General features: G+C 40.4%; 1 protein-coding gene across 11 annotated transcripts in view; it reads left to right on the forward strand.

Annotated features, from left to right (window-relative positions):
- Lrrc69 (leucine rich repeat containing 69) overlaps positions 1–26,469 on the forward strand; it is a 129,984-nt gene that overhangs the window by 25,006 nt on the left and 78,509 nt on the right. The window lies entirely within an intron of this gene.

Consider the following 26,469-nt stretch of genomic DNA (forward strand, 5'->3'; position numbering starts at 1 on the left):
TGATATGGTCCATTACCACCACCTACTTCCAGAACTTATTCTGTTACCTTACCAACTGAAGGGTGTCATTAGACAAATTCCCAATTAGATAAATTTCTAATTCTCTTGTTAGCATCTACCACAGCATTCCAGAACGAGACATTTCTCTTTCTTTTGGAAACAACATTCTACTTTCTGTCTCTATGAATTTGATTACTTGGTGCTTTCCACAGAGGTAGATTTATCTGACATTTGTCCTTTTGTTTATTTTGCTTGTTTTATTAGCACGGTGTCCCTCCAGTTCTGTTGCTGGAGGGCTTCTCTCCAGGTTCCCCAAGCCCCGCAGTCCCACAATCCACTTATAAAATAATCACTCAGACGCTTATATCACTTATAAACTGTATGGCCATGGCAGGCTTCTTGCTAACTGTTCTTATATCTTAAATTAACCCATTTCTATAAATCTATACCTTGCCACATGGCTGGTGGCTTACCGGCGTCTTCACATGCTGCTTGTCCTGGCGGTGGCTGCAGTGTCTCTTCCCTTCTTCCTGTTTTCCCAATTCTCCTCTCTCTTTGTCCCGCCTATACTTCCTGCCTGGTCACTGGCCATCAGTGTTTTATTTATATACAGTGATATCCACAGCACTTCCCCTTTTCTTCTTTTTTTTAAAAAGGAAGGTTTTAACTTTAACATGGCAAAATTACATATAACAAAACAATTATCAAGCAAGAATTGCAGTTACAATATTAAAGAAGATGTCCTATCTATCTTATATTTGTGAGTTTAAGGTTTTATATCTAACTTATCTTTTATCATAATTGAGGAAATTACAACTATCCAGTCTTCAACCATATCAAAGACCTGAGAAGGAACATAATGGTACCTGAGAAATGGTCAGATGGATGCAAGCAACTTTCAGGAGTCTTGCAAGAGTAGACAGACACAGCTGGCAGCCTGGACAGTCACCTAATGTTTCTCAGCATTGTTGGTGCATTCAAATTGGCTACAAGCCTAGAGTATATGACAGACCATTTTTAGAAGCAGGAATTCTGAAAGACCATCTTACCCTGTCTTGGCAGAGTACAGTGGTCGCTTTCCTTGTGTCCCGCTGTCCAGAAAGGACAGCATTGCATTTGTACTGTCAGCCATCAAGGCAAGGGCAGTTCTTTGCCCAGTAGGCCATTTTGTGCCAAAAAGACAAACTTCCAAATGGAAATGTCTTAGAAGCCCAACATTCTCTTGGGATAAAATTGGCGCAGCCAGGAGCAATTGTGTCTCACATCAACAGAATGCTAAGTTATTTAAATGCCATATTCTCTAGGTCTATGAAGTGTTTGAAGATTACCCATCTATCTGAAATATATCTATGTATATCTAGAAGACTTAACTAACATGGCTATAAATATGATTATCATAGATGACTAATTATTAATCTATTTTTTAATTATCCATTACAATTTTAAATGAGTTACATAAACATAATACCTCAAACAAGAATAGAAGTATATATATACAGTATAACAAAATTAACTTCAAGTTTGTATCAGTAAACTAAAATTTATACCAATGTAAAACATTTTAAACATAAACTAAAATCTATACCAATGTAAAACAAGTTGTTCTTTAAAAGTAGGTTCATTAATCTACCCTTTTATCTTATCATCTTTATATCCTCCTATATATCTATATCATATCACCTTTTCTTTTTTAGAAAGAGATCACATTTATAATCAACCTGTTTTAAATAAAAATATTGGTTTTTCTCTGTCTCACACCAGAGGGCTCTTCTGATTTGGGACACAAGAATCTCTTAACCATTTTTTTTTTTAAAGCAATATGTCTGGGTTTAGAGGGGGAGTGAGCCAATTCCACCTCTAAAGCCAGCTTGGTATATTTGGGAATTTGGGCGTAGCATCTCTTACTACTTCCTGCTGGAGGGGGGTGCTGTATCTTATGGGGACGCAAAGAAAATTTTAGGCCTATGGGGTAGTCCGTGAGGCTGTATTGTGTGAACCAGTTGCCTTGAAACCGCTCTGGATGTTGGATCATCTGGGCCATGGTGTCATCGGAGACCTTTCAGGGGGTCTTGGCTGGTGAAACCTGATGTATCTTAATCTGGAACAAATCCACAGCCTCTGGCTTTCTGTGGAAATAAAAGCAGAACCTCTTTTCCAAAGCAACATATCCTTAAATCCAAATTTTGAAGTCAAGGTACCTTTAAAATATACATTTTGGCATAAATCAACAGCTTTTGCAATCAAATGTTTTTCTTCAGTTACGAATATCAAAGACAACATAATCCAGATTCTCTGTGTGGTAGCCATCTTTACGTGGCTTATTTTTTATATTACCTTGAGCGTATTGCTTTAAACTGCACCATTCTAAGACTGAAAAGGCACTGTGGCTGCTGGTTCCGCCCACTTCAGCTTCCCAACATGGCAGTGGTACATTTTCCGCCAGCTCTGGGAGTCATCAAGTCTCAGAAATCGTAGGTCTAAGCTTTTACCAAAGCAGCGTGTAGCCCAGAAACCTTTTTTTTTTTTTTTTTTTAAATACTAGTAAAGACTAAATCTACCACACAGCTTAATGTGCCGCTGGCAGATGCCTCATTTCCGCCATACTGCCAGTCAAACGCACCCGCCAGGAACCCGCCAGTGTTCAAACCTGTGTTTTGCTGCGTCTAGCTGCCCGTATGAGACAAGAAGCAGGAACCTGGTTTTGGCTCTGTTTAGAATTGGTTATTAAATATTCTCAGGTTTAAGGTGGAAACTCGAGCCGTTGGGCACCATTTGTTGCTGGAGGGCTTCTCTTCAGGTTCCCCAAGCCCCGCAGTCCCACAATCCACTTATAAAATAATCACTCAGATGCTTATATCACTTATAAACTGTATGGCCATGGCAGGCTTCTTGCTAACTGTTCTTATATCTTAAATTAACCCATTTCTATAAATCTATACCTTGCCACATGGCTGGTGGCTTACCGGCGTCTTCACATGCTGCTTGTCCTGGCGGTGGCTGCAGTGTCTCTTCCCTTCTTCCTGTTTTCCCAATTCTCCTCTCTCTTTGTCCCGCCTATACTTCCTGCCTGGTCACTGGCCATCAGTGTTTTATTTATATAGAGTGATATCCACAGCACAGTTCATCCCTGCTATAAAGAGTTGGGTTATCCTTTTTTCCTCTAGGCTGAATCATAGCCACTCACACCACATGTGTGCATACAGTCTGCTTATCTATTCTGAGGATGGACACTTGGGGTGTTTCAATCTCTTTCTTACTGTGAGCAGGGCTGCTGGGAATGTTGTACGAGCTTTTGGTCACTAAGTTCTGGTTTGTCCTTTCAATACTGAGTCCTTCCCTATACTCTTCTCTGTTGCTGTGTCACACTACCTGACAGAAGTATCTTCAGGAGGAAAGGTTTATTCTGCTTCACAGTTCAAGGGTGTAGATCATCGTGGTGGGGAAGCCATGGCCTCAGGAGGGTGACACAACTGCTCTTGTGTGTCCATAATTGAATGCTAGTGCTCATATCTCTCTCTCTCTCTCTCTCTCTCTCTCTCTCTCTCTCTCTCTCTCTCTCTCTCTCTCTCTCATGTATTCTGGCACCCAGCCCATGGAATGGTGCTGCCCATATTCAGAGTGGATCTTCCCACCTCTATTAACTAAATAATCCCCCAGCATCTCTACAGACTAACCCAGTCTAAGTAACCCTACACAGGCATGCCCCAAAGCTTGCTTTTTGGGTGATTCTAGAGCCTATAAATTGGTAATAAATGTTAACCACCACATCTCACATTTTATTTTTTAAAGATTTACTATATTATTAAAAATTTATGGTTTCAAATTATAGAAAAGACTTGGTAAAGACTCCATGATTTTCTTCATGTTGTGGGTCTTGAGTCAACTCTGTGCCCAGTGTGATACAAGCCTAACTTCCAGAGCATCCTTCTGGTGTTGCTTCTACCATGGTTCCACTGTAGCACAGACCATTTAAAGGAATAATCCTTTTCAAGTCTACGTTTATGTTAGAATGTGAACTTCACTATCAGACAGATCTTGAATTTCAATTTTATATAATTTATTAAATGAACAAACCTAGATTATGTTTTCAATTACACTCAGCATCCATCTTGGTATTGCCATTAATTCACAGCTTCATCTAAAAAGCTTCTATATCAATAATTGTGTTTAAACACCCTTGCTTCCAATAATTTTAGCATGCCTTTATATTATATATGCCAGATTCACTTTCAGAAATTTCTGTAAACTCTCTGAAATAAGATGGTATACAAACTTGTCTGAGCTTTGTTGCCAATTATTTGCTTCAGAATTTTCAAAATGATTTTCCTGTCTAAATCAGTAATGATTTTCTACAAATTATTGGTGCAAAATCAGTCTTCCACATTAGAGAGATGGGGCAAATTGATGAAACACAAGGCAAACACAGAGCTAAATCACTGGCTATCGTATAGTTCTAAGTGTTACAGAGTTCAGTTTCAAAGTAAGGCACGTGAACGTGACCAACAACGAAGACTGAGCAGTGTAAGCATGACAGATATGAACTTGGTTTGGAGTCATGTGTACATTAGCTTAAATCCCTAAGTTCCTATTTACAAAATTATGATTTCAGACAAGTCGTTGAGTTGCCACTTAAAACCACTCACCTCATGAGCATACTAAAGTTGGTAAATAATTATAAACTGTTTTATAGAGTGTCAAAAGAATAGAGATTACTTTGACATTGAATTATATATGAAACATGGTAATATTGAAGTAGTGATTGGTAATGCACAGTACAGCAATTATAGTGATCATTCACGATCTACAGGTGATAATAGGAAGCAGTAACTTTCTGAAGGGTGTGCTTTTTTAAAACATGTTTTACTATAAAATATTTAAAGATAGGAAAAATGGAAGAGGAAAGTGAAAGTCATGTATCTGCTATTTTGAAGCACATTGAACTCCAACAATATTGGAATTGTATCCTGTAGAATATATTTAAATAATTTATTTATTTATTTATTTATTTCTCTGTTTTTTAATTTATTTTACAATACCATTCAGTTCTACATAACAGCCACAGATTCCCTTGTTCTCCCCCTTCCTGCCCACCTCCCCTTCCCCCCAGCCCACCCCCCATTCCTACTTCCTCCAGGGCAAAGCCTCCCCCGAGGGCTGAGATTGACCTGATAGACTCAGTCCAGGCAGGTCCAGTCCCCTCCTCCCAGATTGAGCCAAGTGTCCCTGCATAAGTCCCAGGTTTCAAACAGCTAACTCATGCAATGAGCCCAGGACCTGGTACCACTGCCTAGATGCCTCCCAAACAGATCAAGCCAATCAACTGTCTCACCTATTCAAAGGACCTGATCCAGTTGGGGGCCCCTCAGCCTTTGGTTCATAGTTCATGTGTTTCCATTCATTTGGCTATTTGTCCCTGTGCTTTATCCAACCTTGGTTTCAACAATTCTCACTCATATAAACCCTCCTCTTTCTCGCTAATTAGATTCCCAGAGCTCCACGAAGGCCTAGCCGTGGATGTCTGCATCCAGATTCCTCAGTCCTTGGATGGGGTTTCTGGCACAACTGTTAGGGTGTTTGGCCATCCCATCACCAGAGTAGGTCAGTCCCGGCTGTCTCTCGACCATTGCCAGCAGTCTTTTGTGGGGGTATCTTTGTGGATTTCTGTGGGCCTCTTTAGCACTTTGTTTCTTCCTTTTCTCATGTGGTCTTCATTTACCATGGTCTCCTATTTCTTGTTCTCCCACTCTGTTCTTGATCCAGCTGGGATCTCCCGCTCTCTTTCCGTTGACCCTCACCCTTCATTGCTCCCACTCATGTCCAGGTTGTTCATGTAGATCTCATCCATTTCTCCATCATTGGGCGATCCCTATGTCTTTCTTGGGGTCCTGTTTTCCAGGTAGCCTCCCTGGTGATGTGAGTAGCAATCCAGTCATCCTTGTTCCACATCTAGTATCCTCCTATGAGTGAGTACATACCATATTTGTCTTTCTGAGTCTGGGTTACCTCACTCAGGATGATTTTTTCTAGATCCATCCATTTGCTTGCAAACCTCATGATGTCATTGTTTTTCTCTGTTGAGTAGTATTCCATTGTGTATATGTGCCACAATTTATTTATCCATTCTTCAGTTGAAGGGCATCTAGGTTGTTTCCAGGTTTTGGCTATTACAAACAATGCTGATATGAACATAGCTGAGCAAGTGCTCTTGTGGTATGATTGAGCATTTCTTGGGTATATGCCCAAGAGTGGTATAGCTGGATCTTGGGGGAGATTGATTCCCAATTTTCTAAGAAAGTGCCATATTGATTTCCAAAGTGGTTGTACAAGCTTGAATTCCCACCAGCAGTGGAGGAGAGCTCCACATCCTCTCCAGCATAAAGTGTCTTCAGTGTTTTTGATCTTAGCCATTCTGACAGGCGTAAGGTGGTATCTCAGAGTTGTTTTGATTTGCATTTCCCTGATGATTAGGGATGTTGAGCAATTCCTTAAATGTCTTTCAGCCATTGGAGTTTCCTCTGTTGAGAATTCTCTGTTTAGTTCTATAGCCCATTTTTTAATTGGACTGTTGGTCATTTTGATGTCTAATTACTTGAGTTCCTTATATATTCTGGATATCAGTCCTCTGTCAGTTGTGGGGTTGGTGAAGATCTTTTCCCATTCTGTAGGCTGTCACTTTGCCTTGTTGACTGTATCCTTTGCTCTACAAAAGCTTCTCAGTTTCAAGAGGTCCCGTTGATTGATTGTTTCTCTCAGTGTCTGTGCTACTGGTGTTATATTTAGGAAGTATCTCTTATACCAATGTATTCAAGACTACTTCCTACTTTCTCTTCTAGCAGGTTCAGAGTAGCTAGATTTATGTTGAGGTCCTTGATCCACGTGGACTTAAGTTTTGTGCACGATGACAGATATGGATCTATTTGCAGCCTTCTACATGTTGATATCCAGTTATGCCATCACCATTTGTTGAAGATGCTTTCTTTTTTCCATTGTACCCTTTTGGCTTCTTTGTCAAAAATTATATGTTCATAGGTGTGTGGGTTAATGTCAGGGTCTTCAATTCGATTCCATTGGTCCACATGTCAGTTTTTATGCCAATACCAAGCTGTTTTTATTACTGTAGCTCTATAGTAGAGTTTGAAGTCAGGGATTGTGATGCCTCCAGAGGTTGTTTTATTGCACAGAATTCTTTTGGCTATCCTGGGTTTTTTGTTTTTCCATATGAAGTTGAGTATTATTCGTTCTGTGAAGAATTGTGTTGGTATTTTGATGGGGATTGCATTGAATTTGTAGATTGCTTTTGGTAAAATTGCCATTTTTACTATGTTGGTCCTGCCTATCCATGAGCATGGGAGATCCTTCCATTTTCTGATATCTTCTCCAATTTCTTTTTTCAGGGACTTAAAGTTCTTATCATATAGTTCCTTCACTTGCTTGGTTAGTGTTACCCCAAGGTATTTTATGTCATTTGTGGCTATTGTAAAGGGTGATGTATCTCTGATTTCCTTCTCAGGTTCTTTGTCCATTGTATATAGGAGGGCTACTGTAAATATTTATTTTATTGCTGTTCTTTTAAAGATAATCTTCATTTGAGCTTTATGCTATTTCATGCTCTAAAATTTAGTGTACCACTTAGAAAATGCCATTATTTTGCAGTAGTATATGATTTTTATTGAGGTAGCTTTTAAATATTTGAGGCTGTTTTTTCCGATTTACCTATTTTATGTCTATGAGTGTTTTGCCTGCATGTCTCTCTCTGTGGACTGTGTGCATATCTGGTGCCTTTGGAGGTCAGAAGAGGGTGTCAGATCCTCTAGACCTGGAGTTATGAAGATCTGTGAGAAGCCATGTGGGTGCTGGGATTTCATCCTGGGTCCTCGGTAAGAACAAGTGCTGTTAACTGCTGGTCTATCTCTCCAGTCCCTCATACCCCCAAAGCTGTTATTTTAAATCAGGCATTATTATACAAATAAGAATGTTGACTGGAAACCTGATTACAAGTGTGTGCCACTGTAACCTGCTTAGCATTTTTCTGGTGAGAGAAGTAATTTGGGACTGAGGATGTAGTACAGTTGGTAGGGCGCTGGTTGTTGGTTAAACGGACACTGCTCACAGGCGGTCATGCCGGCGGAGGAGAGTACTGATTGGAAGAATCACAGCCGTGGTTATCATTTTAGAGTTTTATTGGGGGGGGGGGAGAGGGAGAGAGGAAAGGGAAGGGGGGAGAGAGAGAGGGAGAGAAGAAGACAGACAGAAGGAAGGAGTGGAAAGAGAGAGACGCACAGAGGGCCCACCTGCTTTTTAGGCTGGGACACCATCGAAGGCTGATTATATAATTAAGAACTGAATCCTTACATCTCAGACTTTTCCTTATTATAAAAAAAAGCAGGTAGATGGGACTAGGGGTGTTGATCCTCTCAAAAACTGCTTCCAGCTGACTCTTGGCCGTCAGTTGGCTCTGGGGGATTGGAGAAGGGGAGTTTTCCCGAGGTAGACAGGCATTGTAGGATGCTGTCTGTCATCTGTTTGCTCTGGAGACATGTATCCCTCTTGGCTGTGGCTGGGAACCTTCTGTCTGACAAGATGCTTTAGTTGTTACAGTTTCTTACTTGATGATCTCTGGATTCCGGTTCTGTGGTGGTCCTGTATCATTGGCTCAACAGTGAGTTAGAACAGGGAACTGGGAAGAGAAAAGCTTGTGGTGCTTGAGAATGAGTGGGTGGAGTTAAGATGAGTTAGGGTTCGAGTCATAGAAACCTCCCAAGCCCGCCCATTTGAGACTGCCCACTGCCGGCAGAAGTCAGACAGAAAAGGTTGCACGTGGCAGACGCAGAAGTGGGGAAGGAGAAGGGTTTAGAACTTTAGCAGAAAGCTTGGCAATAAAGTAACTCTTACTTGCCCATTCGCTGGCAGAATTTCCTGCGATGCTATTATGTGGCCAGGTTTACCAGTGCCCACCCCTATCCGCCAATGTAGGTGGTAAATGTGTCCGCCCCTTTGTCCCAAGGCTGTAGCCAAGTGAAAATTAAAAAAATTAAAATAAGAAGCTGGGATCAGACTCCAATCTCGGGCGTCCCCAAGAGTGAAGAGAGATCTAAGAATCAGCTCAAGTTCGCCATCCTCTTCCTCAAGGGATGGGGAGGGCTGCAGCTGGGCTGCAGTTGGTCCACCATTGGCCCAAGACAGCATTGACCCCCTTGTCAGGAGTGAAAATGTGCCTGCCATTGCCAGTACAGCCCGAGGGCAACCCCCGGGGTGTCTGTCGCAAAGAATATAGCTCAGACTACAGCCGTGAGAACGGCGGACTCACTGTGAAGAATCAGAAGAATCATGGCGGTAGCAGTGGTGGAAGCTGTGTAGGGGTCCAGTGGAGGCGAGGGATGCGCGTGCGCTCATGGTCTCACGGTCTCGGTCTCAATGGATGGGGGAGGAGGTGGCAAACAGCACACCGAGCTGAAGGGTTCACAACACGCCCCCACGGTCGCATATACCAGGCAGACACTTCCACCTAGCCAATTCCAGGTCAGGATAGGCATTTCCGGGTCAGGGCGTCACTCGTAACCAGGATACCCGGCGGACCTGGACACCTCCGCCTAGCCAGTTCCAGGTCAAGATAGCCATTTCCGGGTCAAGGCGTCTTGCGTAACCAGGATCCGTGACATTTCATGGCCATGTAAGCTTGCAACGTGACCATGTGATCTACACACACACACACACGTGGAGTAGTGATGTGACCTGGCCACGCCCCCAGCCGGTTTTAAAGAGGAGCGCCATGTTCCCGGTTCCTTTCTCTCCTTCTTCTCCACACACGTGTCTCTCCCACAGGCCTGCACACTCTCTATCCCTTTATCTCTAATTAAACTCTTATAAGCGGATTCTGTTGTTTCGTGACACTTCCTTGCAGGGTAAGAACACGACGCGGCTAAATAACTAACACGAGCTCTATAGTCCACTTGCTTTAATTCCTCTGGCACAACATCCTATATACACAACTTCAGTTCTGTTCTCGTGCCTAGCTCCTTTCTTGACTGATTTCTCTCTATACTTATCTATTGCTCCAAATTCTATCTTAATTCTCTCGTCTTAATTCTGCCTCATCTAGGTCCTCCTCTCAAGTTCTTTTTTGTTTGTTTGTGGGTTTTTTTTTTTTTTTTTTTTTTTTTTTTTTTTTGGAGCTGAGGACCAAACCCAGGACCTTGCGTTTGCTAGGCAAGCGCTCTACCACTGAGCTAAATCCCCAACCCCCTCCTCTCAAGTTCTTACCCATCTAGTTCTTCCATTCTCTTTTCTCTGTGCTGTTTTCTCCTCCTCTACCTGCCTTTCTTTCCCTGGGCACACAGTTCTCTGCCTCCTCAGGAATGTTGTTTTATCTCTCACCTTGATATGTAAAAACCTCTTTTGTTCTCAATCAATTGCTCTGGAGAACCACTAGGCCTCCTCAAGGCCAGGGAATGGTCTGAGCTTCATTAGCACAAGAAACAAAGCTATGCCTCTCCTGCCAGCTTGTCTCCTAAATTCAGCAGGGCAGTTAGCAACTTAGTAGTTCAGCAGGTCTGGGGAGATGAACTATTTACCAATTGGTCTGGGCAAGCAAGGATTTCATAGCAGAAGACAGCTGGAATATTAAAGGCTGGGTAACACCAAATATTCATAATAAATGGCTTTGCCTTTTGACAGACCCTTGGCCAGTCAAAGTTCAGCTTTAATACACAGCTGAATCTCTATGATATATTCTTGCAGCCCGCAAGATCCTGTGTGAAGAGAGTTTAGTTCAACTAACCTTTGTTGAGTGTCTCCTCTGAAATTCCTTTCATCAGAGGTTTCCCAGCACCCATGTTAGGCAGCTCTGATGTCGCTGGTCTCTGGCAGCCTCTGTACTAGTATGTGTACATCCCTGAACATATACTTAATTAAAAATAAAGTCTTTTTTGAACTGATTTTCTTTATTGATTGATTATTTTAAATTTATTTAGTGCTTGTACATGAGCCACCCCACATGTGTGAAGGCCAGGGACAACTTTTGGGAGTTGCTGCTCTCTTTCAACTGTGTGGGTTCCTAGGATCTAATTCAAGTCATCAGACTTGGCAAGTGAGTGTGTTACTTGTTAGTTAATTGGCCGCGTTGTGCTCTTACCCTGCAAGAAAATGTCACGAAACACGACAGAATCCGCTAATAAGAGTTTTATTAAAGATAAAGGGACAGAGAGTGCACAGGCCTGTGGGAGAGACACATGTGTGGAGAAGAAGAAGGAACTGGGAACATGGTGCTGGATTTTAAAGGCTGGGTGTGCCCAGGTCACATCACTACTCCACGCATGTGCATAGATCACATGGCCACATTGCGCGCTTACATCGCCATGAAATGTCACGGATCCTGGTCACGCGAGATGCCCCGACCCGGAAATGGCTATCTTAACCTGGAACTGGCTAGGCGGAAGTGTCCCGTCCCCGCCCCCCCCCCCCCCCCATATGCAAACACGCTCGACCGTGGGGGCGTGTTGTGAACCCTTCATTACTCACTGAGCAATTTTTCTGGCCCCCTCAGAATAAAATAAATCTTAAAATGGAATTTTCCACCTTCATAAAGTTTTAGGGAGACAAATGAATTATGATGGATATTGTTTGTGTGGAATTTGGATTTCATGTTGGGTAAAAGCAAGAAATACAGACATTAAAAGAGAAACATTGAAGAAGTGGACATTAGCTTAAAAAAAAGAAAGGGGGCCAGGAAGGTAGTAATTTATTACAACTTCAAAATAATGAAAGAAAAAAGTGTCTAGATGCACTTGAAACTTTTGAGAATGGGGAAGGAAAAAAAATATTGTTGTCACCTGCTACTGATAACTTTGGATAGGGTATCAATGGGATTGGTAAGAGGCAAGAGCTCCCAATATCTCTTTCCATATTCTAAAAGAAATAGAAAACCCTGTCTCTAAAGCAGTTGTGGTTCAGTCCTTTCAATGGGGAGAAAAGTGAATTCTTGAGATTTTGATTTCTTTTGAAATAATTTTACAAGACCCTTTTTATATGCATCTTCTTTCTCTAGCTCCTTTTCCTCCCAAACTGCAGTATCTTAATCAAAAGATGCAGGAGGCATCATGAGGTCTGTCATGATGTGAATTTTAGAACAAAATCTCATCTGCTGAACATTGAAGAACCAGCAGGAAGCTTCATTAGCTTCATTCATCATTCTTCTCAAGCTTCATTAAAAATTCTTCTACTCATCTGAAATATCATGACACTTCAGACTAAGAAATAACAGGAAAAGTTAATTCTCTCCATCAATACTTTAGAGTTGTTTAGTAATTTGCAAGTGTTTGTAGCAATTTTTCATGTAATAAAATCTGATGTGTGCCAGGCAGTGGTGAGGCACATGCCTTTAATCCCAGCACTTGGGAGATAGAGGCAGGTGAATCTCTGAGTTCAAGGCCAGCCTGGTCTACAGAGCAAGTTTCAGGGCAGCCATGGCTACATGGAGAAACCTTGTCTCAAAAAACAAAAACAAACAAACAAACAAAAATCTGATGTTGCATAATACCCTGCAGAAGCAGACTAGGCGTCATATCTATTTAGAACTAAGTGTGTTGAGATTCTAGAGAAGTAATTATCTAGTAGAAATTTCCCTTCAATTTGATCACACAGTAGAATAGCCATAAATCGTTCAAGTATAACTTTTCTCATGTCAGTGCTATACATAGCTTGCAGCCTTTCCCTCCTTCCTTTCTTTTCCCTTCCCCCTCTCCCTTCCCCCACATATATATTAAAACATGTGCCTGAAAACCTTGGGAAAATACAAATTCTGAAAATTCTTAACCCTGACACAACTGTTTATGGAAGCTACAGATCTGAATGAACATTAAGTTAAGAATTTGAAATTGAAAGCAAGCAGCAGCTGTGGGAAGTATTAGCTAAGACTTCATCTTCTTAAGCACTTTTCCTGAGGGTCTACTCTTAGCCAAGCAAGACTAAAACTTGGGGTAGTTTGTTAAAACCCAGAATGCTGGGCTCCGCTCTGAGAGTTTCTGAGTCAGAAGGCTGTGGAGCCCAAGAATGTTCATTTTGTTCAGTTCTCAGGTGGTGCTGATGCTCCAAGTGTAGGGTGCACACTTGGAAAACCACAGGCCTGAATTATACAGTCATGGTGGATCTAGACCTTGCAGTCAAGACTTTGCCAAAAGCACAGGCCCCGACAGCCTTAGCATCAAGCCTCTGAAAAACCTGTTCTTTGTCTTAGCAATGCTGAACAGGGGGCATCACTGTTATGTTACACAAACAAAACATGTCTTTCCTTCCACTTGGAGTTCTGATTCTGAGGATTTCACTGTGTCTTCCAGTCAAAGTATACTGAAGGAGCACTCTGAACAATAGTTTCTGTGTATGCTAAAACTGCTTCACCTAGAAACTAGGCTTGTGGTTTGTGAACATAAAGAATATGTGGAAACTGAGATTTGTATGTTGACCAGTGGAGCTAACCTTATTCCCCTCAGCTACACTGTAAGTACATGTGGTACTTACATGTCACTGATAAAATGGATAGCCACATATTTTTCTTAACCCAATCTAAAAATAGGCTAGGGATTTTAGCATGTGAATTGAACACTAGATTACTTTGGAGAAACTTTGGGAAGACCAAATCTTTACTATGTTATTTTCTAATAGCTTGAGTTTTAGCTTTTTTTTTTTTAAAAAAAATCCCATTTATGTTAACTGGATGCAATTTGGAAATGCAAGATTTATCTGAAACATTCATTTTACTGAAAGTTTTCCTGTGCCTGCCTGGCTTCCACGGTCCCACAGTCCCGCAGCTGCTCAGACCCAAATGAACACACAGAGGCTTAATATTAATTAAAATTGCTCGGCCATTAGCTCAGGCCTACCACTGACTAGCTGTTATATTTAAATTCAGCCCATTTCTGTTAATCCATATGTTGCCACATGTTCTGTGGCTTTACCTGTGTGCCTTTACATGCTGTTCCCTAGATGGTAGGCTGGCATCTACTGACTCAACCTTCTTGTTCCCACAATTCTTCTTGTCTGCTTATCCTGCCTGTATTTCCTGCCTAGCTACTGGCCAATCAGCATTTTATTTATCAACCAATCAGAGTAACACATTCACAGCATACAGAGTGATATCCACAGCATATTTATATGGATATAGGTCAATGTGACAGCATGTGAGAAAGTTCTTTGCTAAGAGTAGACGCTCAAGAAATGTGCTTAAGAAGATGGAGTCATAGCTTATACTTCCCACAGCTGCTGCTTGCTTTCAATTTCAAATTTTTGACTTAATGTTCATTCATATCTGTAACTTTCATAAGCAATTTGTGTCAGGGTTAGGAATTTTCAGAACTTATATTTTCCCAAGGTTTTCAGGCACATGTTTTAATATTTGTGTGTATGGGGGAGATAGGGAAGGGAGGAAGGAAGTGGGGGAGAAAAGTTGCAGGCTATAGTATTGACACGAAAAAAATTATGATTGGACTATTTATGGCTGATACGTTATAGTTACAGTACCTCTTCCATTTCATTAATGCTCCTTGGTCTCCTTTGAGAATTCTTTATTGTTATAAATCAAATTTGAGGATGCCAAAAGTATTTTCTTCTTCACAGTATAAAAAACATAGTGGTGGGGGTAGGGTGGGATATCTATTTTCTCAGAAATACAAATCATGTGAAGAGTGAAGAGATTTGAACCCACTGTTCCCAAACATAGTTTTTTTTTTTTTCCTAGCTTAACAGTATTAAGTATTGTGATCTTAGGCAGTATCACTGGTTAACTCTAATATTCATCTTTCTCCCCCTTTATGCATTGTGGGATATTAATAACTCCTGTATCATAACACTCTTTGGAAAGTGCCTGGCATACAGTTGGTAGTCAGCAAAGATAGAAACAGTGGATAACTGAGATACTATACATAAAACCTTTATTAGTGTACTGGCATATCCTGCACAGTAAATATTTTTTTTTTGTTTTGGGGTACTGGCTGGTTGACCCCAGGTCTTCATGCCTACAGGGCAAGTACTGTGCTCTACTAGTGAGACCCATTTTCTTTTCAGGATTTCTTTTAAGGATTGATTTGACTTGTCTGTCACTTACTTCACCCCATATTTAGGGATGTGTTTGCAGACTTTCAAAAACATATGATTAAATGCTGGTTTGTAGCTTGGTGACAGAGAGCTTGCCTAACAAATCCAGGGCCCCAGGTTCAATCACCAGTAGTACAGTGATAATAAAAACTCAAATGATTCCAATTTACATCTGTTGGGTTCTTCACTGATCTGTACCCAAGGGGCATAAGGTACACTTCAGCAGCACACATCACATCCTAGTCTCCATGACTGATGCCTAAATAACTATGTCCTCTCAAGATACATGTGCATTTTTCTGGTCTAATCTGGCTCTGTAAATAAAATAGAAACAATCAACTATGCCTCTGAAAGAGCACCATTCTCAGGATCTTGACCTCTAGTTATATTGGTTTCTGTAAGTCACTTTCCATTCTCCATCAGAACACTAGATTTCTAATTGCCAGACTTTCTGAAAATAGGGCCCTATGACACTGAACTCCATTTCCTTAGACATTTCTCAGACTGTTATCTCGATGTCCTTTTGTGTTTTCAAAAGTGACTTCTCTACCCAACAGCCAGTACTGACTGGTTTTGATCTGCTCTAATCTAAGAGAAGTTGGGTTGTCCTGGACCCTAGATTCTGGCTTGATTGCTAGATCCCGATGATTATTTACTTGAATCTCCACTCGGCGCCTGTCTGATTCATGAAGCATTTAGGCTTCCAACATCTTTAGTTATTTGATACTTTTGTGCTTATACAAGGTAAAGAAATCCGCTTTATTAATTAATGAATTTGTGTATGTGTGTGCACTTGTGTGCATTTGTACCCCATGCATGTATGTGTGTGGAGGCCAGAGGTTGAAGTCAGATGTCTTCCTCTATGATTCCGACTTTATATGTTGAGTCAAGGTGTGTCATCTAAACTGAAATTTGGCTAGTCTAGCCAGCCAGCATGCTGTACCCAGCCTCAGTCTCCACCTTCTGCATGGTGACCTTACAGGTAGGCTTCTATGTGGTGCTGCAGATCCTAACGCTGATTCTCACCCTTGTGCTACAAGTTCTTTACCTGCTGAGCCATCTTCAGCACCCCTCTCCAGTTTATTTTTGAGTCATTTTTATCATTTCAAAATTAGCTTACATGCCTTCAATAGAGTAATTCCATTATATGACCAGTTTATAAACAAATATGTTCATGTACACACATGCATTTCTAGTAAGACCATTTAATTTTAGTTTATAAGTTTATAAGAAACTGAACTGGAGTGCTTGGAGAATGGCTGTTATATTACAAATATTTCCATGCCCATGATCAAACATGTCTTTAATTAGTCTAAAAAACATAACTGAGCTATGGGAAAGAGACTCATTCAGAGAGTAAATTGTTTACTTCATATCCAAAGTCCTATCTGAAGCTTAAAAACACTTACAAAAAAGGTTTAAAAAATAGCCTTAGTACATAAAAAAGAAATCTTCATAAGGTTGTGGTCAGGAATGCCTCCTGCTATGCCCGTGATGTGGCCGTTTGCATGGCAGCCTCCAGTTTGCCCTGGGCTGAGAGATACCCTGGTCATGCTCCTGTCCTCTAGCTATCTGCCTCTCTGCAACAGCAGCTTCAGTGATACATTTGGTATCTGGCCTCCATTCTCAGAGTTTATTTACTTATTTATTTTTGCCTCTTTATACATTAAAGAAAGCTATATCCTGTCCTTGAATCTCTTTAAGTGCCCTTCTAAAATTTGGCTTTGATTTGAAAATAACATATTTTTCTTGGGTTGTCAATGCTCTCTCCCATAGCTAAATTTATTAGGAGATATACATTTAAAACAACATTCTGTGACCTTTGAAAAAATGGGACATGAGCCAATGCTTTACTAGAGCAAAGCCCTCGTGGGATCTGGTTTTATGTGAGTGATGTAAGCTTAGCTAAGTGATGTAAGACTCGTGAGTTCCAAAGCTTGACTGGATGCTTTCCTGTCACTGCTTTTATGAGGCTGAGCTCATGTTCTGCTGTTCCTTGAGTGGGGGTGGGTGAAGAGGAGTGTGCTGAATTATATGCTGTTGCTCCTTTTACTATTCCAATTCTAAACTTTCATGAGATAGCTGTTTTGAGATGAAAGCATAGAGAAAATTTATAAAACATTACTCTGGAGGCAATGACCATTTTGTTAAAACTCAGGTTTGAACATTGAGTGCCCAATTAAATTTGGTGGTATAACTTTTTTTCTCTGCTTTAGCTAAGCTTAATAATCTGGGTTCTGACCTTTTATATCTGTATGTTATTTTATTGGAATTAAAGACAGGCTGGTACTGGATGCCTATAAAATGGAAATCTGTGAACGGGACGTGGTGGTTGAAGGGCCATGTTTATCTCCCAGTAGTTAAACTCTTTAGAATTTGAGTTTTCTCTCTAGGTTTTAATAATCTGACTCAGGAGAGTAAAAAGATGTCTTGATTATCTCCAAAAATGGATGTTCAGGGATGAAGATGGGGCCATCTACTTAGAAAATCAGAGCTGCTTTTTTTGCATTGCCATAAAAGTGAAATTTGATGATTGAAAATCAGGATCAGTATGCTTTGGGGACTAACCCTGATAATAAATAAGAAGTATTTTAAAGAGAGGCTCTGGGACCTGGAGGTGTCCAGTGAAAGGAAAAGTACTATCTCAGGACCTCCAAGACCAAGGGCTCAGCACAAAGGAGATTTATTTTCCTTAGAGGGACAAAGGGCAGGGGATAAGAGACAAAGACAGGAGACAGAGGATGAGGGAGAAGGGAAAAAGAACAAGGCGGGGGTCAATATTTGTCCTGGAGGCACATAGAAAAACGGCAGTTTATAATGGTATAAGGGAAAACCTGAGTTAGGATGAGGGGTTCACTTTTAATTGGGCATGTTAATTAGTTGAGCCAAAGTGGGCTTTTGTTTGTTGGACCTCAGTAATCAGCCTCAGGAAGAGGGATTGGCCAAATAAGGGAACAGACCTTGGTGGCCAGCTTTAGGAATGTAGTGTAAAGGTTTTTAGCAAGGCAGAGGGAATCTGGGAGAAGGGAAAGGCCTACAAGAGCCATGCTCACTGTGCTCGAACTGGTCAGAGTCCCTTCACTTAGCTCAGTTAGAATGCTTTCCTCGCATTAAATGTTCCCGGGTTTGATCCCCAGCATAGCATACAATAAGGAAACCAAATCCTGCAAAGAAAGGCTCTGCTTCAGATCCAGTAAGTGGTTCTCCTGAACCCTTATTACTCTTCCTTAGGTGGTGAACTCTCTCTGCCTGTCTGCCTGCACCTCCTCAAAAGAACCTCAATGATTCAAAGCATAGTTTATCTCTTCAATGATGTATTTCCAACACCTAGAACAGTCCCTGGCACATAGTAGACGTTCAATACAACCTGGCTGGAGATAATTTTGTTTGCACAAATAGAGTAATTGTACCATTGGTATCTTGGGCTAGAGGCCAGAGATACTGCTCAACATTTTGTAGAACATTGGACAGCCCCCCCCCCCCAATGTTATCTGGCTGGACTGTCCATGTTGAAGTTGAGAAGTCCTGGTTGAAGGGATTTGTGATTTATTTATTCATTTCTGTTGTCCAAACTTTCATCTTTTATGAAATCTATGTTTTATAAATGGTGTGATTGTCAAATAGATTCCAGAGTTCAAAAGAATAACCAATGATGATTGCTCAGATTCTCATGTCTGCCTCCCACTCACACATCCGGAGTCACAGACATAACACTCGATTTTTCTGCTGTTCCCACCACTGTATTAGTTTTGTTTGGTTCACGTTTGCATGATGTGCTTGTTTTCACTCTTCTCAACCTTCCTAAACCCATGTAACTTATACACATATTGTGTACACTATATAATTCCATCTTTGAAACCACCAATATGAAAACCCGTCTTTTAAGCTGTAGCATTTAGTTTAACTTAATGTATTATTGAATAATTTGGGCTTAATCAGTGTCTTACTATGGATTTCTACTTCCTTTGCACCCCTTTCCCACTTTTCTTTGTTTCTTTTTTAAAATCTGAAGATTTTTATAATCCTATTTTGACTATTTGAATAAAAAGTTTAATACAATTTTACTGTTATAACTGACTAAGCATTAAGAATTTGCTTGCTTTATGGGGATTATTAATTTACACTTCTTGGGAGTGTAAGAATCTTGAGTTTGTTTTCCTACCCTCATTTCAGAATGTTTTGTTATGAATCCTAACTGCTTCTGTACCTTCCAGACTTTACTACTTTGTTACACAAATAGGTAGAATTCCTTCTGATTTCATCGCTACCATTTCTTCCCTGATCTCTGGTCTTTGAGAGAATCCTATTTACCTCCTTCTCAAAATACCTTCTTGCCTTTCCTTTGCAATGAGTTTACATCATCCCTGCTTTAACTTCAATCCTAGATTTACTCTTGAATAATTTTGACTGTGTGTAGGATCCAAATTAGCATGCTAGCTTTCAGCCTCTTCAGCATTTCACATTCTCCCTGCTGTTTGCTGGCTTTCACTGCTGCTCTGAGAGGCTGTTGGCTGGCCCAAACTCAAAGCATGGGCATGCTGCTTCTCCTCAGGAGCAAAGCAAACCTGCTTTTCTTTTCCTGACCACGTCTAAGATTTTTCTCATAGTTTTATTATTAATTTCAATTATGATGCCTCTGTTTATTTCATTCTATTTTCCTGCCTGGAATTTATTAGGCTACTTAAATGTGTGGATGAATGTTATGCTAGTTACATTTTATCAACTCGATACAAACTAGAGTCCTCCAGGAAGAGGGAACGTCAGTTGAGGAGTTGTCTCCATAACATTGTACTGTCCCATAGGCAAGTCTGTGGGGGCATTTTCTTGATTGCTATAGGAGGACCCCAAACACTGTAGGCAGCACCATCTCTGGACAGGTGGCGCTGGGTTCCATAGGTCATGGAGAGTGAGCCAGTAAGCAGTGTGCTGTTTCCAGGTCTTATGGCTCCTACAGCAGCTTCCCTTGATGATGGACTATGACCTGCAGTCGAATGAGTCCTTTCCTACCCAAGCTGCTTTTGGTCATGGTATTTATCAAAGCAAAGAAATCCAACTAGAAAAATACGCTTTTCATTATTCTGAGAAGTTCTTATTCATTTTCTTTCCAATATAGCTTTTTCTCTTTTCTCCTCTTGTAATTTAATTTCACATATCTTATAACTTTTCATTGTTTCTACTTTGCATCTTATCCCCATTCTGTGTTTCATTCTTTTCCACTTTGTGTTTCATTCTACATTTTTCTCATATTTTTATAATTCTATAATTTAATTTACCTTTTAGCTATACTTAAATATTTTTAAAAGTTTTTTTCCCCTAACTTTATTCAGTGTGCAATTTCTGGTTGGTTCTTTTTCAAATCTACTGTGGTACTATTTACATTTTAAACATTTAATTTGCTAAACATAGCAATTGCAGCAACTTTAATGTCCAAGCCTAGTAAGTGTAATAATGGAGGAGAATATTTGGGGTGCATACTGGCTACGTTTGGCTCACCTCTTGTTAGTGCAGCTTCATTCATCCCTGTCAGTCATGGCTAGCCACAAAAGTGCTGTCCAACTCAGTTGGTTAGCTTCAATTATCTAGTGAAAATTATATTTGAATAATTACTTTTGAAAATGCCTAGACATCTCAGATGAGGTCAAGTTTTAGATATATTTTCATTTACTTTCCCCAAGCAAAACAATATGGCATCTTATTAATTCAAATGAAGTGTTAATTATAAGTTTCATTGCCTAAGGATTATCAAGAAAACTTTATGTTTGTGGGACTGGATGGTTTATTTTTATTATTAGATTAAAAACATGCATACTGATTAGTTTTTTTGTCAAGTTGACATAAGCTGGAGTCAACTAGGATGAGGAAATGTCGATTGAGAAATTCTCTCCATCAAAAGTTTGCATACTAGTAATTATAACTAGGTTGATGTAAATTTAATCAGTTCTGGAAAAACCTGTTTTCATTCAGGATTATTTGGAAAATATACATAAATGAAGAAGGAAAACAAAATTACCTGTAATCTGAACAGCATGATGGAGCAGGATCTATATCAACAATGCTTTATTTCTTTACTATTCTTTGAGTTAACAAATGTATTACCATAAACAGGTTGTATAACATCCACAGGTAGGTATGGAATTTTCATAGGTCGTGTGTGTTATGAGAATTATTCATAAATATTGCCGTATTCATACATACATGTTTTAAAATGTGCATTTAATTTAAAAATTAAACATTTTCTCTTGATTTAATTTTCTGCATAATTATTCATAATATCTGTGAAGTATTTGTGAATGCACATAATTAAAGAATCTCCAAGATTTTGCCATGGATATTTCAGACTTCTTACTTAATAAGAATATTTCCACTTGTTCTCACACAGTATATGTTTGTAGATGTAACCAACCGTCTTATTAAATAAGAAACACAGAAACAATGTAAAAGAGAAAGCCGAGAAGTCAGAGCTCAGAGCTAAAATCTCACCCTTCCTCCTGCTGTCCCAGCTTCGCGAAAAGAGAGCTACTTCCTGTCGGCTCGTTTTTTTATAGTATGTTGTTCTGCCTTCTCATTGGTTGTAAACCCAAACACATGACTGCCTCGTCACTGTCTGAATGTACAGCCCCCTAGGTCTTAAAGGCATATGTCTCCAATGCTGACTGTATCCCTGAACACACAGAGATCTTATGGGATTAAAGGCGTGTGCCACCACCGCCACACTCTTGCTATGGCTCTAATAGCTCTGACCCTGAACACACAGATATCTATGGGATTAAAGGCGTGTGCCACCACCGCCACACTCTTGCTATGGCTCTAATAGCTCTGACCCCCAGACAACTTTATTTATTAACATACAATCAAATTAATATTTCAGTACAAATCAAAATAATATTTCAATACAATTAGATTACCACCACATATGTTTGTACATATTCTAGTTCCTCCAAAGACTTCTGGTTGTTAAAGTTCTTGAATCAAAAATTATGCACATTTGCACATATTATATCATTGTCCTATTGTTTTCTCTGGCATGAATTTTTCTGTTTTCTCTAATGGTTTTGGCATTCACTGATAATCAGGTAACTTCATTTTTAAGAAGTTGCTTATTTAATTTGGAGCACTTGAGAGTTTCTGTAAAATTAGCAGCTATCTCTTTTTCAATTCTGACTCAAAGTAAAATAAGTCAGCTAGTGTAATGAATTCTGAGGCTTCCCTGAGGTTGCCACTAGGGTAAAACCAATTCCTTCTCTTTCTGTTAAAACACAGTTTTTGCTAGACTATTAAGGCTATGGAAGTTTGGAAGTCAGGGGAAGAGAGTGAGGTACAGGGAAGTGGTGGGTATAGTGGGGTGCAGTGTGTGTCCTTGAATCCACAATGGTGCCTCTTGAACATACAGCAGTGACACTACCTACTGTGGCTCCATTACCTTCTTCAATGAAGGCTCTACTGCCTCTCCATGTTGAATTTCTTCAACTGATTTTGGATGGTAGTTCTTCCCCTACCTTCCACATTCATTTTGATGCTGCCTTATCTTCTCAAGAGTGTCCATACATGGTTGCTATTCCCATGAGAATTTCTGCATGACTATCTACTATATTACCCTTTCCTGGGGAGATCCATCACTACCCCCTAGTCCTTTACTATCTACCTAATCTTGTGATAACATGGATTGTAGCTTGCTTGTCTAAGACCTATTAGCTAGCATCCAGATATAAGTGAATGCATACTTATTTCTCTTTCTGGGTCTAAGTTACATCACTCTAGATGATTTTTCTTCTGGCTCTATCCATTTACCTGCAAACTTCATGATTTAATTTTTTTAATGGCAGAGTAGTATTCCGCTGTGTAAAATGCACTACATTTTCTTTATTCTTTTGCTGATGGACATCTTGGTTCTTTCCAATTTCTGGCTATTATGAATAGATCAGCAGTGAACATGGCTGAGCAAGTGTCTCTGTAGTAGGATGTGGAGTTGTTAGGGTATGTGCCCAAACGTGATTTGGCTAGATCTTGAGGTAGATCTATTCTCAGCTTCCCAAGGAACCAACAGATTTCCATAGTGGCTGTACCAGTTTGCATTACCACCAGCAATGGAGGAGTGTTCCCCTTACTCCACATCCTTACCAGCATGAACTGTCATTTGTTTTATTGATAATGGCCATTCTAACTTGTGTAAGATGAAATCTCAAAATAGTTCTGATTTCCATTTCCCTGATAGCTAAGGATGTTGAACATTTCTTTCAGTGTTTCTCAACCAATTATATTTCCTTGTTCAGTAATTCTGTTTAGATCTGTACCCCATATGTTAATTGGGTTGTTTGTTTTCTTGATCAGTTTTTTTTTTGTGTTCTTTATATATTTTAGATATTAGCCCTCACTCAGATGTGTAGTTGGTAAAAATCTTTCCCATTCAATAGGCTGATGCTTTGTCTGAATGATGGTGTCCTTTGCCTTGCAGAAGTTTTTCAGTTTTATGAGGTCCCATTTCCTTAGATACCTGTTTTTTTTTTAAATTTTATTGAAAGTTGCTATCATTTCTCATGCAATGTATCCTGATTATAGCTTCCCTCACACCGTTCTTAGTTCTTACCCTTGTTCCCTATGATCCACTTCCTTTATGGCTCTCATAGAAAACAGACTTCTTAGGAATGATAATAAAATAAGATAAAACAAAAACTAATACATTGGAATAGGATAAAATAAACAAATAGAAAGAAAAGATCCCAAGAAAAGGCACAAGAAACAGATATAGATGCAGAGATCCACTCATTCACACACCCAGGAATTCTATAAAAACACTAAACTAGAAGCCATAATATATATGCAATGGACCTGGAAGTTAAAAAGAGAGAAAAATATATATGTATAATTAAAATAAAGTAAAATAAAAATAAAACATATGTTAAATTTTTATTTATTTATTTATTTATTTATTTATTTATTTATTTATTTATTTATTTATTTATTTATATTAAGAGATTTTCTATTTATTTTACATCTCAACCACAGATTCTCCTGTCCTCCCTTCTCCCACCCCCCAGGCTTCCCCCAATCGACCCCCCCCATTCCCACCTCCTCCAAGGCAAGGTCTCCCATGGGGAGTCAGCAGAGCCTGGTACATTCAGTTGAGGCAGGTCCAAGCCCCTCCTCCCTGCACCAAGGCTGCACAAATTGTCTCAGCATAGGCCCTAGGTTCCAAAAAGCCAGATCATACACTAGGGACAGGTCCCAGTCCCACTGCCTGGGGACCCCCTAAACAGTTCAAACTAAACAACTGTCTCACTTATCCAGAGGGCCTAGTCCAGTACCATGGGGGCTCCTCAGCTATTGGTTTACAGTTCATGTGTTTCCACTAGTTTGGCTATTTGGCCCTGTGCTTTTTCCATCATGGTCTCAATATCTCTTGCTCATATAATCCCTCCTCTCTCTTGCTGATTGGACTCCTGGAGCTCCACCTGGGACCCAACCGTGGATCTCTAAGTCTGCCTCCATCAGTCACTGGATGAGGGTTCTCATGACAGTTAGGATATTCAGCCATCCGATCACCAGAGTAGGTCAGCTCAGGCACCCTCTCAAACATTGCCAGTAGTCTATAGTGGAGTCATCTTTGTGGATTCTAGGGACCTCTCTAGCACTCTGCTTCTCCCTATTCCCATGGGGTCTTCATTTATTGTGGTATCTCTTTCTTTGTTCTCCCACTCTGTTCCTGATCCAGCTAGAACCTCCCGCTCCCCAAGCTCTCATTTACCCATCGCCCTCCTTTACCCATTCTCATCCCCAGTTTGCTCCTGTAGATCTCATCCATTTCTCCATCACCGGGCAATCCTTGTGTCTTTCCTAGGGTCCTCCTTACTGGCTAGCGTCCCTGGAGCTGTGGGTTGCAGTCTGGTTTTCCTTTGCTTTACATCTAGTATCCACTTATGAGTGAGTACATACCGTGTTTGTCTTTCTGAGTCTGGGTTACCTCACTAAACTGGAAGCCATAATATATATGCAATGGACCTGTAAGTTAAAAAGAAAGAAAAATATATACGTATACAAAAAATAAAGTAAAATAAAAATAAAACATATGTTAAATTTTTAAAAAATGCCCTGACACAACATTACAGGACAAAGAACCTCCGAAGATGCCCTTGAGTGTGTTTTCCATGGCCATCTCCTACTGGGCATGCAGCACCCCCTTAAGATTAGTTTCTTGAGAGACTCCCTTGGAGGAAACTGTTTCCTTTTGCATGTTTCTAGGTTAGGGATGGGAAATGCATCCACTTCTCCTTTCAGCTCCAGGACCCTCTCTGGGGCAAAGCCACACAGGCCCTGTGCACGCTGCCCCAGTCTCTGTGAGTTCATATGTGCATTGATCCTGTTGATACAGAGGGCCTTGTTTTCTTAGTGTCCTCCATCCCCTCTAGCTCTTATACTTGTTCTGCCTCCTCTTCTGAGGGGTTCCCTGAGCTCTGAGAGGAGGGATTTGATAGAAGCATCTCATACAGGGCAGAGTGTATAAAGATCTCTCCTTCTCTGTATGTCTGGCTGTGGGTCTCTGTATTTATTACCACCTGTTTTAAGAGGAAGCTTCTCTGATGATGGCTGAGCAAGGCCTGGTCAATGAGTATAGGGAATGTTATTAGGAATCATTTTATCACAACATTCCATTTTCAATTTTTAGAGCAGTATTATTTGGTTTGACCCTAAGTTCCTGGGCTATCTAGTCTCAGGTTCTTGGTCACCCAAGCAGTGTTGGATATGTTTTCCTTCCTGGAGAGTGGGTCTTCAGTCAAGTCAGACAGTAGTTGGTTACTCCCATGAATCTTGTGCCACGATTACACTAGCAGCATATCATGCAGGTAGTCACCATTGTAGACCAAGGGTTTGTGACTGGGCTGGTGTTAATGTTTCTTCTTTGGCAGTGCGCAGACTACCTTGTACAAAAGACACTGGCACATAGGGGTCAAAAGCTCTATGTAGGCACAGGCTCAACTTCATGTTCAATAAGTTGTGTAGGTATTGTCTTCAGCAATGGGGCCTTACTGTCAGGTTATGGAGAACAACCTTTAGCCTTGGCAACAGTTGGATTGTTTGGGGGTTCTCATGAAACCCTTTGGCCAACAACTCAATTAGATGCAACCCATCCTGGTACTAGAAGCTTCATTTGGTGAAGAGAGATGTCTAGTTGGACCTCAGTCTCCCCCATTATTTGGCAATTTCATTTAGATCTTCATATATGTATCTATTTTAGGAAGCTCCTAATGTATTGAGTTTCCATACTACCCTCAAATGGCATTAATTTTAGCTGTGTCTACCCATATTCCCTCCATCATCTCCTTCTCCTCTCTCACCCTGACCCTCCTTTTCCAGGTTCCCTCCCTGGTCTGTCCAGGACTGTGTATTCTA

This window comes from Peromyscus maniculatus, chromosome 2, assembly GCF_049852395.1.
Source record: "Peromyscus maniculatus bairdii isolate BWxNUB_F1_BW_parent chromosome 2, HU_Pman_BW_mat_3.1, whole genome shotgun sequence".
NCBI classification, from domain to species: Eukaryota; Metazoa; Chordata; class Mammalia; order Rodentia; family Cricetidae; genus Peromyscus; species Peromyscus maniculatus.